This window comes from Pan troglodytes, chromosome 14 (assembly GCF_028858775.2).
Source record: "Pan troglodytes isolate AG18354 chromosome 14, NHGRI_mPanTro3-v2.0_pri, whole genome shotgun sequence".
Lineage (NCBI taxonomy): Eukaryota > Metazoa > Chordata > Mammalia > Primates > Hominidae > Pan > Pan troglodytes.
The window spans coordinates 20,901,274-20,912,623 of NC_072412.2; positions in this window are offsets into that span (position 1 = coordinate 20,901,274).

Below are 11,350 nucleotides of genomic sequence, written 5' to 3' on the forward strand. Positions count from 1 at the left end.
CTCTTTCTCTCTGTCCCAGCGTCCCTGAAATGCTTGCATCCCCCCTGCACACCCCAGCGATTCTTGACTTTATGCTTTTGCTCACCTTTGCTCATGCAGCCCCTTTCCCTAGGACCTCTCCTGCTCCCTTGCTGGGCTCCCACAAGATCACAGCTTTCCCCTCACTCGCCTGGCAGCACAGTGGTACAGCGCGGTTTGTTTTTGTCCCCAGGTTGGTGGAGGCAAAGGCTCAGTCTCCTTTACCTTTGTCTTCCCAGTGCCTTCAAAGGGCCAAAGGCTGGAGGGGCGCTAGGCAGGGGTACTGAGCAAACTGAAGAAAGGGCTCTCTCTCCTAGCTTTCTGCCTGGGATATATTTGCCATTTTCTTGTGGGTGTTAATGGGGAAGCTGGAGTTCCATAGATGGACTTTAGGCTTTAAGGTGAGCTTTTGCAGAAACAAATGTTTGCATCAAGGGATGCCTGGGCTTTGCCTCCAAATTTTGTAACTGTTTGGACAGACTGACAAAGAAAATTGTTCACCAGCAATCTCAATGAGCCTGCGCTTGGTAGCTTTGTTTGATGACCTGGTACAGAGGAATCTGCGGAGTGGGTGAGGCTCTGTAAGGAAGCACGGCAGGGCATTGGGCAGGTGGGCTCCGCAGGTGCTCAAGCCAGCCTTCACCACTCGCTCTAGGCAACTCTTGAACTTGTTAAACCTCAGTCTCCTCATTTGTAAATAACAACAGCATACTAAGAACCATGCTGGTAAACTCAGTCTGTCTGAGGGATCACTATAGTTTTGAATGTGCTGTGAATTGGGTTGTCTGGGGAGCCATGCCACCTAATCTGAAAAGGAAGATGTTGAGCTAGAATGGTGGTCTCCAGCCCTCTGTTTACCCCAAAACACAAGTCACAGTCACACGACTAATGGAACAAATACTGTTGTTATTCAAAACTCAAAACAAAACTAAAAAATATTCTCAGGGACCTAGGAATGTGCTGGACCCTGCTTCAGGGCTGAGGACATGCAGAGAACCAGGCAGCCCTTGTCTGCAGGGATGTTAAAGCCCAGGAGGGGACACAGATTGTAAGTAAGCAATGCTCAGGGGCAGTCAAGGAGGACTAATACGAACAGCCCATGAATTATTTACTTATTTGTTTTTAACAGATAAGAGTGCCGTCAAGGTTATTCATGTAATAATGCCACTCTCATTTGGCTGTGTTCTGATAAGTGTTTTTTTTTCGTTTTCCTTTTATTTCACATTGTAGAAAAATTGTTTTAACAACTTTATTGGGCTATCATTGACAAATAAAACTTGTATCTATTTAAGGCTTACAACTTGCTGTTTTGATATATGATACCCTGTGAAATGATCCCCTCAATCAAGGTAATTAACATATCCATAACCTCACATAGTTACCATTTTGTTCTTCTTTTTTGTGGTGAGAACACTTAAGATCTACACTCTCAGCAAATTTCAAGCAAACGATCCAATGTTGTTAGCTACAGGCACCGTACAACAGCAGAGCTGCAGAACTGAGGCTCCTCGCAAGCTCAAACTTTGCACCCTTTGACCAACGTCTCCTCATTTTCCTCTCCCCACAACCTCTGTTAACCACAGATTCTACTCTCTGCTTCTATGAGTTTGACTATTTTAGATTCCACACATACGTGGATCATGCGGTGTTTGTCTTTCTGTGTCTGGCTTATTTCACTTAGCATCATGTCGTCTAGCTTCATCCAAGTTGTCATGAAGGACAGGATCCCCTTCTTTTTTTAAAGGCTGAATAGTACTCCATTGTATGTATATACCACATTTTCTTTATCCATTCATCCATTGACTGATACACATTTCCAGAGGTGGAAAGAAAGAAACAGAAATGTGTTAATGTCCTGAAAACTGTGCATTAATATAGATATGTACATGTAATGGTTTTGGAAAAAAAGTTGAGAATCACTGAAATATGACTTTTAATGGCCCCTCTCACTCCCAAATTTTATATCTTACAATCCATAGCAACGATCTTGCGAGATCTTTGGTGCTTTAAAATGATCAATACTACATATCATTTTTGGTAATCATTTCATTCTGTTTCTTTGAAAACTGTTCATTCAGTTTTCCTTTCAGCCAATATTTATGAAATAATGGCTATGAGCTGAGTACTGCATTAGGGGCTATGGAGTCAACGGTGAGCAAAACGGATGCATTTCCCCTGTTGCCGGGTTGACAATCTATTGGGAAGGAATGGCAATAGAGTGTTATATAAGTTGGGGTAGTAGATTTGCAGAGACCGGAAACCAGTATGATATAGAAAAATAGGATTTTCGGCCGGGCATGGTGGCTCATGCCTGTAATCCCAGCACTTTGGGAGGCCAAGGCAGGTGGATCACCTGAGGTCAGGAGTTCAAGACCAGCCTGACAAACATGGTGGAATCTCCTGTCTATTAAAAATACCAAAAAAATTAGCCATGTGTGGTGGCAGGTGCCTGTAATCCCAGCTACTCGGGAAGCTGAGGCAGGAGAATCGCTTGAACCCAGGAGGCGGAGGTTGCAGTGAGCCGAGACCGCATCATTGCACTCCAGCCTGGGCGACAAGAGGGAAACTCCATCTACAAAAAAAAAAAAAAAAAAAAAAAAAAAAAAAGGGTTTTTTTTCTTCTGCTGAGTTGGAACATTACTCCTTGGTGTCTTTAATTTCTCTGCCTTTCTTGCTGTCTTAAAACAAAACAAAACCAAACAAAACATCAAAACCCAAAACCCAGTGACACAACTTTCCCAGCGTTCTTCATACGTTGTCCTTTCCCATCGTCTCCTCCTCCCCGGGGGCTGTGCCTCCTTGCACCGTGTAGATAGTTCTGCCCCGGTGTTTACATGGCCCCATTATTTATAGGCTGCGAGCTTTCCCCCCGCTGCTCCCAAGCATCACCACCCAGACGTGCTGTACATAGTTAGTTATTTTAATCTTTCCTAGTAAATCAAGTCTCCCAACCTCCCCATCATTTTTATTACTCTTCTCTGAACTCCCTTCAGCTTTTCTACATCTTTATGGTATTGAAGTGCCCGGAATTTAATGTAATTTTCCAGGTGGGGTTGGAGAAAGGCTATTAGAAAGGCCTCTCACCCCTGTTCTCCGCTGATGAAACCGTTGGGAACAAAGCCCACAACTGCATTAGCCCTTCTGCTGCTGTATCGGCTTGACTAACTCATATCTCATTTTCTTTTCTCCATCACCCTGGCAGCTCTTCCACACAGCCAGAGCGGCTGCTTGATGCGTAGTGCTGGCTTTGGTGCTTCTACAGTGGTTTTGCTAGCTTTTAGCTGTTAGGGATCAGCAGCGAGAATCTGAGGAAGAAAAAATCGAGAACAGAGACCCAGGGAGCAGGTCTAGCTGTATAATTAATTACGGTAATAGTCACCGCTTGTGTCCAGTGCTGCCTACTTGCTAGGCTATGTGCTGAGGCTTATTTATGGATTCCCCTATTTAACACTCCTAAGGATTCTATCTAGCCGACTGAGGAAACTGAGGCTCAGGGACATTTAGGTAAGTGTCCAGATGTCACTCAGCTGAAGGTGGCTCGGCTGGGTTGGAATCTAAGCCGGCTGGACTCCACAGCCTCCCCCCTTCTCCAGAGGGGACGTGAGAGGCAGGCGGCCATGACGGACGCGGCAGTGAGGTTCAGCTTCGGCGTCTGCTCACCGAGGAACCCCAGCAAGCACTGTCTGGGCCTCATTCCTTCATCCTGAGAAAATGTAGATCTCTCAGAGGACCACTGAGCTCCTTAAATAAGCGAGTGGAGGTTCAATTTTTCCTAGATGCTCCGTAAATATTAGCACTCTCCTGCCTCCCTCAACGCCAATTGTCCAGAAAGTAGCTTCAAGAGTCACCCAAATTCTCAGTATTGTAAAATTGGGCGAGTCATTACATTAATTTTATTCTGACTTCTCTCACTTGCTCAGTGAGACAGACCCCGACAGAGCAGCTCTTTCCATCATTTGAATTCTGAGGAACAGAGTTCGCTGATGATGTATCTGAGGAGGTTTCTCAATGGAGCTTCACTCGACGTGCGTCCTGATGGCGGCTTCCCAGCCCGCAGCCTCAGCGCTTCTTGACACCTCACTGTCGTGTTTCCTCTTCTTTTTACATCAAAGTTGAAATTGAGTATTCAATTTTATTACCGCTAACACTTATATAAACCTTGATCAGTTGTCGATGGAAAATGCAGTTTGACGGGGAGATCAGGATACAAATGATACAGTTAGTATGCATAAAGGTGGCCCCTTCAGAGAAAAACTATGAAGTTTATACTTTGAAACCATCATGGTCTTGAAAAAACATTGCTGGACTTCTCTTCTTCCTGGCCATTAATTACCCAGAGGCTTATTTGTGCAATAGCATGGGGTAGTGGGAAAGGTGCTGTTACCAGAGTCATCAGATCTCAAACACAGCCATTGTTATTTCTTAGTATTGTAAAATTTGGCCCGTAATTACATTTATTTTATTCTAACTTCTCTCATCTTTAAATTTGAATTTCTGCCAATCAGTTTTCGTGAGGTATAGATGAGATAATATATCCTGCACAGAGCTTGATATTCAAGCAGTTGGTTCACAAATTTGGTTTTCATTTCTAGTTATCTCTACTTCTTATCTCCTTTATAACTCATGTAGCGTATAGTTTGCCAGACAACCCACATATCAAGAAATATTCCCAAATTATCTACTATGGATTCAGAAGTATATGATGCATATACTAACAACATCACCACCACAACCACTACCACCACCACCACCACCACCATCACCATCACCATCATCACCACCACCATCACCAACACCACCACCATCACCACTATCACCATCACCACCACCATCACCACCATCACCACCATCACCACCACCACCACCACCACCATCACCACCATCACCACCACCATCACCACCAGCATCACCACCACCATCACCACCACCACCACCAGCACCACCACCACCATCACTATAACCATCACCACCACCACCATCACCATAACCACCACCATCACCACCACCACCACCATCATCACCATCACCATCACCACCACCACCAACATCACCATAACCACCATCACCACCACCACCATCACCATAACCACCATCACCACCATCACCACCATCACCAGAACCACAATCACCATCACCATAACCACCACCACCATCACCATCACCATCACCACCACCACCATCACTATCACCACCATCACCGTAACCACCACCACCACCACTACCACTATCACCACCACCACCATCACCACCATCACCAGAACCACCATCACCACCATCACCATAACCACCACCACCATCACCACCACCATCACCACCACCACCACCACCATCACCACCACCACCACCACCATCACCACCACCACCACCATCACCACCACCAGCACCAGCACCATCATCACCACCACCACCACCATCACTACCACCATCACCATCATCACCACCACCATCACCACCACCACCATCACCATCACCACCACCATCACCACCACCACCATCACCATCACCACCACCATCACCACCACCACCACCACCTCACCACTACCACCACCATCACCACCACCGTCACCACCACCACCACCACCATCACCACCACCGTCACCACCACCACCACCACCATCACCATCCTCACCACCACCATCACCACCACCATCACCATAACCACCACCACCACCATCACCACCATCAGCACCATCACCATCACCACCACCATCACCACCACCACCACCACTATCACCACCACCACCACCACCATCACCACCACCATCACCACCATCACCACCACCATCACTAGCACCATCACTACCACCACCACCATCATCACAACCACTACCACTACCAGTACTACCACTACCATCACTATCACCAGCAGCACTTATTGAGCACCTACTGTATGCCATGCAGTAAGTCAATTGCTTTATAGATGTGTTCTCATTTGTTCTTCAAGATTAGCCTGTTAAGTACTAGGTACTATTGTTATTCTGATTTTGAAAATGAGAAAACTGATGCTTGGAGAGGTTAAATACCTTATTTAAGGTCATTATGCGATGAGAAATAAAGAAACACAAACTGTGAACCCTACCCTAAGGAAGTATATAATCTGTTGGGAAGCGAAATTAAAGCATATGCAATGTCAGAGACTTTTAGAAGATGTTACAAACAAGTGCCAGATTGCATGGGCTCAGGCTGGAAATGCTGTAGACATTCAGAGAACAGGGACCAGTGAAGGTCAGTGTGTGCATCAGGTTTGTTTGTTTTATGGAATTAATACATTCTGTTTCCCTTAGGTATTGTATGGATATGCATGGGAAACAGGAACCTCAGTCATCAGGCTTCACAAGATCCCAGAAAAGGTCCTTCAGACAGGGTTCTTAGGGAAAATGAAAACAGTGTTATACCTGGCCCCATGGAAACTGGACTTGGGGGGCTGTACCAGATGCAAAAGCATTCTAGTAACAAGGCAGTCTTGTGGCCTGGCGCAGCAGGTCCCGACTCACCTCTCAGGCTCTACTGTGAGTGTTGACTGCTCGCTGGTGTTTCCACTCCTGCTCCTGGAAGGACTCCTGCTCTCTGTGTCTTCTGCAGAGGTTTCCAAGAGAGGGGATCCCATCGGTCTGGGCAACTTCATCGTTCTTTTCTAAGCAGAACTTTCACATCTGGCAAACTCATGGGACCCTGGCCAGCCTCTTGACTATCGACCTAGGTTAGGAGCCTACCCTTATTCAATCAGCTCTGACCAAAGGATCTCGGTCATATGGAGCATGATCACCTATGCAGAAGGAGCCCCTTGGAACTGCTGTGGCTCCAGGGCTGGGTTATAAAAGTGTGTGTCACAGGGAGCTCTGGGTACTGCGACCATCCTGACTGACCTGTTGACTGCGTTGGGGGAAGATTCTGAAAGAGTGGACCTTGATGGGCAGGAGTTTTAAAGGGGGTATATCAGTTTGGGAGAAAAACATCTTAGAAAAGGTACAGATGATAGACTGAGATTAGCTGTTGGTAGTGGAGGCCACAAGGAAAGAAAGAGTGGGAATTTGGGTCAGCTACGTAGACCAGATCAGGGGCCTTACAAGTCAGGCAGAAATGTTTAGATGGTAATTGTGAGGCACTAGAAAGCTGTTAAGGGTTTCGGAGTACAACAGCGATGTGAAAATGGTATCTAAGAAGAATTAGGGTGGTAGAGGCATGAGGCATAGATTGGATCAGATAAGACCAGAGTCAGGGATTCCAAACGGGAGGTGGTTATATTCATCTACATGTGCGGCCAAGAAGCAGGAAAACAGAATTCTTTTTCAGGGAGACTTTAGTTTCTTATCCTTAGGCACCTTTTAGGATTTCTAGCCCTATTCCGGATTTAGGCAATTAACATGCTCACATGACACTTTGTTTATTAGATACTCATGCGGTCCAGTTTGAATAACAACAAAAGACTCATTTGAATGAACTCAAATCATACATTAGGTTGATAATGAGTCACAAGTTATTTTAAAAATAGCTATTTGTTTACCAAATTCACTTGCTTGATATATTCCTGAACTAAATTCCCATAATAACTCTTGTGCCGTAATTTACTCCTATACTTTCTGTTGCATTTCTTACCTTCTCTTTTTAAGAACTCCATTTTCGTTTTTTAATTTATTATTATTTATTTTTTTAGAATCCACGTCAGTTTTTATTGTTTAATTTTTATGTGTTCTTACATGTCGTTGCCTGAACACCACCAAGGTAACTACCTGACCCTCTGTAGTCTCTCCTGAACCCATAAGTGAGTTTGATTATCTTTTCTTCAAGGAAGCACTTCATAGTCTCTGCAAGCTTTAAAATACAAGATTTAAAATATCTGCTGTTTAAAACACAAGATTTAAAATATGATTAGCAAACAATACACATCAGTGATGGCTCTGCTCCCTCTGGCCTAATGTGAATCATTTGATTTTTCTATTGTGTTTTGAACACATTCACTACATTTCATAAAATCCAAGATGCCATCGATTTGAAGATCCACAATGGTTAATTGTGCTGCTATCACTAGGAGATAAAATATACTGTCAATTAAACTAAGACACAAAGAATGTTCGAACATACCTCTTATAATTAGAGATATTAAAATGGGAAAAAGAATGTGTTTTTGAAGGGGCGATTATGATGGGTTATGAGAATCTTTTGAATCATGTTTTCAAATGGGGAGTAAACCAGTGTTAACCTTAATTCTAGCCCAAACCCTTCTCTAATCCTAACCCAAATACTACCTAACCCCGCTCTCCTCTCTCCTACTGCCTGTATTCAGCAGATCACTTAATTCTGTCAGTATTATAGTAGAAACTGTTCATGTGTGAGATGACATCCCAGCTGCGTTACCACTGCCTTCATTGGATCTTTATCCTCGCTTGCCTGGGCTCTCGTAACAGCCTATTGTTTTGTCTCCTTGCCTCTGGTCCTGCCCAACTCTTTCCTTGCATACTGAAGCCATTTACCTTCCTAAAATTAAAATCTGATCATGTCAGTTTTCTATTTAGTCATTTTTTCGTCTCTACTTGAAATGTACTTTTTTCTTCTCTGCCCAGCAAAGACTCAGCTCATATGCTGCCTTCTCTGTGGTGCCTTTCATAAGACCGTGGATACATTTTTTCCCCCTCTTTTGCAGTCTCTCTGTGTCACTCAGGCTGGAGTGCAGTGGTGCAATTAGCTTACTATAACCTCAAACTCCTGTGCTCAAGGGATCCTCCTGCCTAAGCCTCCCGAGTAGCTGGGACTCAGGTGTGCACCAATATGCCTGGCTAATTTTAAATTTTTTTTGCAGAGACGGGGCCTTGCTATATCACCCGGGATGGTGTTGAACTCCGGGGCTCAAGTGATCCTCCCGAAATGCTGGGATTACAGGCATGAGCCACCTCACCTGACTCATGGATACATTTTGGATGCCTTATGCTCTCTTTAGCATTTTGTCTGGAAAGAAGTCTCATAATCTGATGTTAGGTGGAGATGAAAACTAGACTATATATAGGATCAGTGCCAGTAATGAGTGAGAATGAGAAAGGTTCAGTCCACAGTCTGACTAGCAGGGCTTCTGGGTGATTACTGAAGACCAAAAAATACGGTTACTAAGAGACTCAGACGTGAGCAAAGAGGCCCCATGATCCTAGCACCAGGAACTGGAAGCTTGGGAATAGGAGTGGGTGCCTGGTTGAAAGGACAGTGAGATTTGTTCACTCACTTGGCTCTTTCTGAAGCTGTTTTTCTTGGGTTCTTCGTATCTTCTCTGGTTCTGGATCTAAGGCAGGGGTTGACGAATTACAGCCTCCAGGCCAAACCTGCTTGCTGCCTGTTTTTGTAAATAAAGTTTTATGGGAACACAGGCACGCTTATTTGTTTACGTCTTGTCTATAGCTGCTTTCGTACAGCAACAGTAGAGTAACTGCGACAGACACCATAAACCCTGCAAAGCCTAAACATATTTACTATGTGGCTCTCTCCAGAAAAAATTTGCTGACCCCAGATCTAAGACATCTTAGAGGCACCATACGATGGCGCTGGACACTTTAAAAATATATAGGTAAATGATGAAATGTTAAGTTAATGAAAACAGAGAATAAGTTAAAAGTAGTGCATGAAAAGAAGGATAGAAAAAATAGTAAAAGCAAACGATAAACAAAAAAAAACAACAATAAACTTAAGGTCCAACCCAAGGTCTTTGTCTAAATTAATCCCTTTGAATGTGCCTGGGTAAATGCCGTCTGCGTCTGTGATGATGGTGGGATCGATGGCTCGGAACAAAGGCTTCAAGAAGTGAGAAGAAGCCTTCGGCAGGCCACACTCAGTGTCTTACGGGGAGGCCAGCTCCTCCCCATTCTCCCCTTCCCATCTCCTTCCTCTTCTGCCGTGTTCTTCCTGTCCTCACCATGCACCCAGCCTGTGACACGGATGCTGTCTCCTTTCTTCCTATCTGTGGTCACCCTCAGCACTAACCTAGGTTTAGAAATCTAAAGACGTGCATTTGGGAGGACAGAGGCAGGAGCAAGCAGCTATGTTTTCAGAGATGGTGCGAGCCTCCTGCCCAGACTGCTGAAGAGCCCACAGTTCCTGAGAGAACATATGTCACCCAGGAGAGATATTGGGGCGATCATCTGACTGCCTGGCAGGCTCAGCCCCAGAGTAACCTGGAGCCTGGAAAGGATATTTCTGTCTTCTTTCCCACTCCATTCTTTGGTATTTATATTCAAATGTCATCTTTTGTCAAAGTTCTCTGGTGAGAAGAGGTAAAAGGGGTTCTTAGGTAAGTAGCTCATGGGCACCAAGACCAGTCCCCTGGATAATCTAAGAAGTGTGGCTTGCATCCAACAGGGCCATATGTCATGTAATCCTAACCTGGACCCTCTGCCAAGCCAAGCTATTCTTATTGTCATTCAGAGCAGTTTCCAAAAGAAAAATCTGGAAGGGTGTGTGGATCTTAGGGCGCAGCGGAGATTTGCCCAAGTGAATAGTTGTAAAATGTGTGCCTGATCAAATACAAAATCAAAATGGTCTGATGATCAAGTGGTTAATGCCAAGGCTATCCTTGCCCCGGGTTTATTGGGAAGGAGCAAGGCCGAGGCAGAGCAGCGGCAAGGTGGGATTCCATGCTGTTGCTCTAAGAAGGGATGTAGACATGGCTTTGTCAGCGGGTGCATCCAACAGCTCCAGCTCACAGATGTACAGAAAGCCTATTCACAACCTGCCCTTGTCCCCAGACATTCTAAGACCTGCAGGGACTTCCTCTGTACCCATTCCTCAGCTGCTTGCTGTTCCCTTGTGGGTGATTTTTCTCTATTCAGTTCTACAGATTGTATCATGGACCCATTCTGTTCAACATACACAGGCCGGCAATGTTGGGGCATCATGCTGGCTGTGTGTGTACGAGCATGTGTTAGGATACATATGTGCAAGGAGAAGAAAGAGAAGCAGACAAAATGCCTCTCAGGGAGAGGGAGAGGGATTGAGAAAGAGAAAGAGAGAGAGAGTTAATGAGAGAGATCATGTGCTATTAGAGGGAAAAAAAAGTTTTTATGAAAGTGAAAAATGAGATTTGAGATGGATATTGAGAGAGGGATAGAATTTCAATGAGAGACAAGCAATCCAGATGTAGTATGAGAAAAGACAGAGAGGCAGAAAAAGAGGTGCATATTGGGGAACAGTTTGAATAATGGATACGATAAGGTTAGGGGAGTGGGAAGAGGTAGGTTAGGGGGAATCTATATTAGTGAGAATAAGGTTTGGCTAAGAGTGGCAGAAAACCAAAAGCACCCATGACTTAAGATATAAATATGTGAAGCCCAGCAGGTCCAGGCCGGAATGGTGC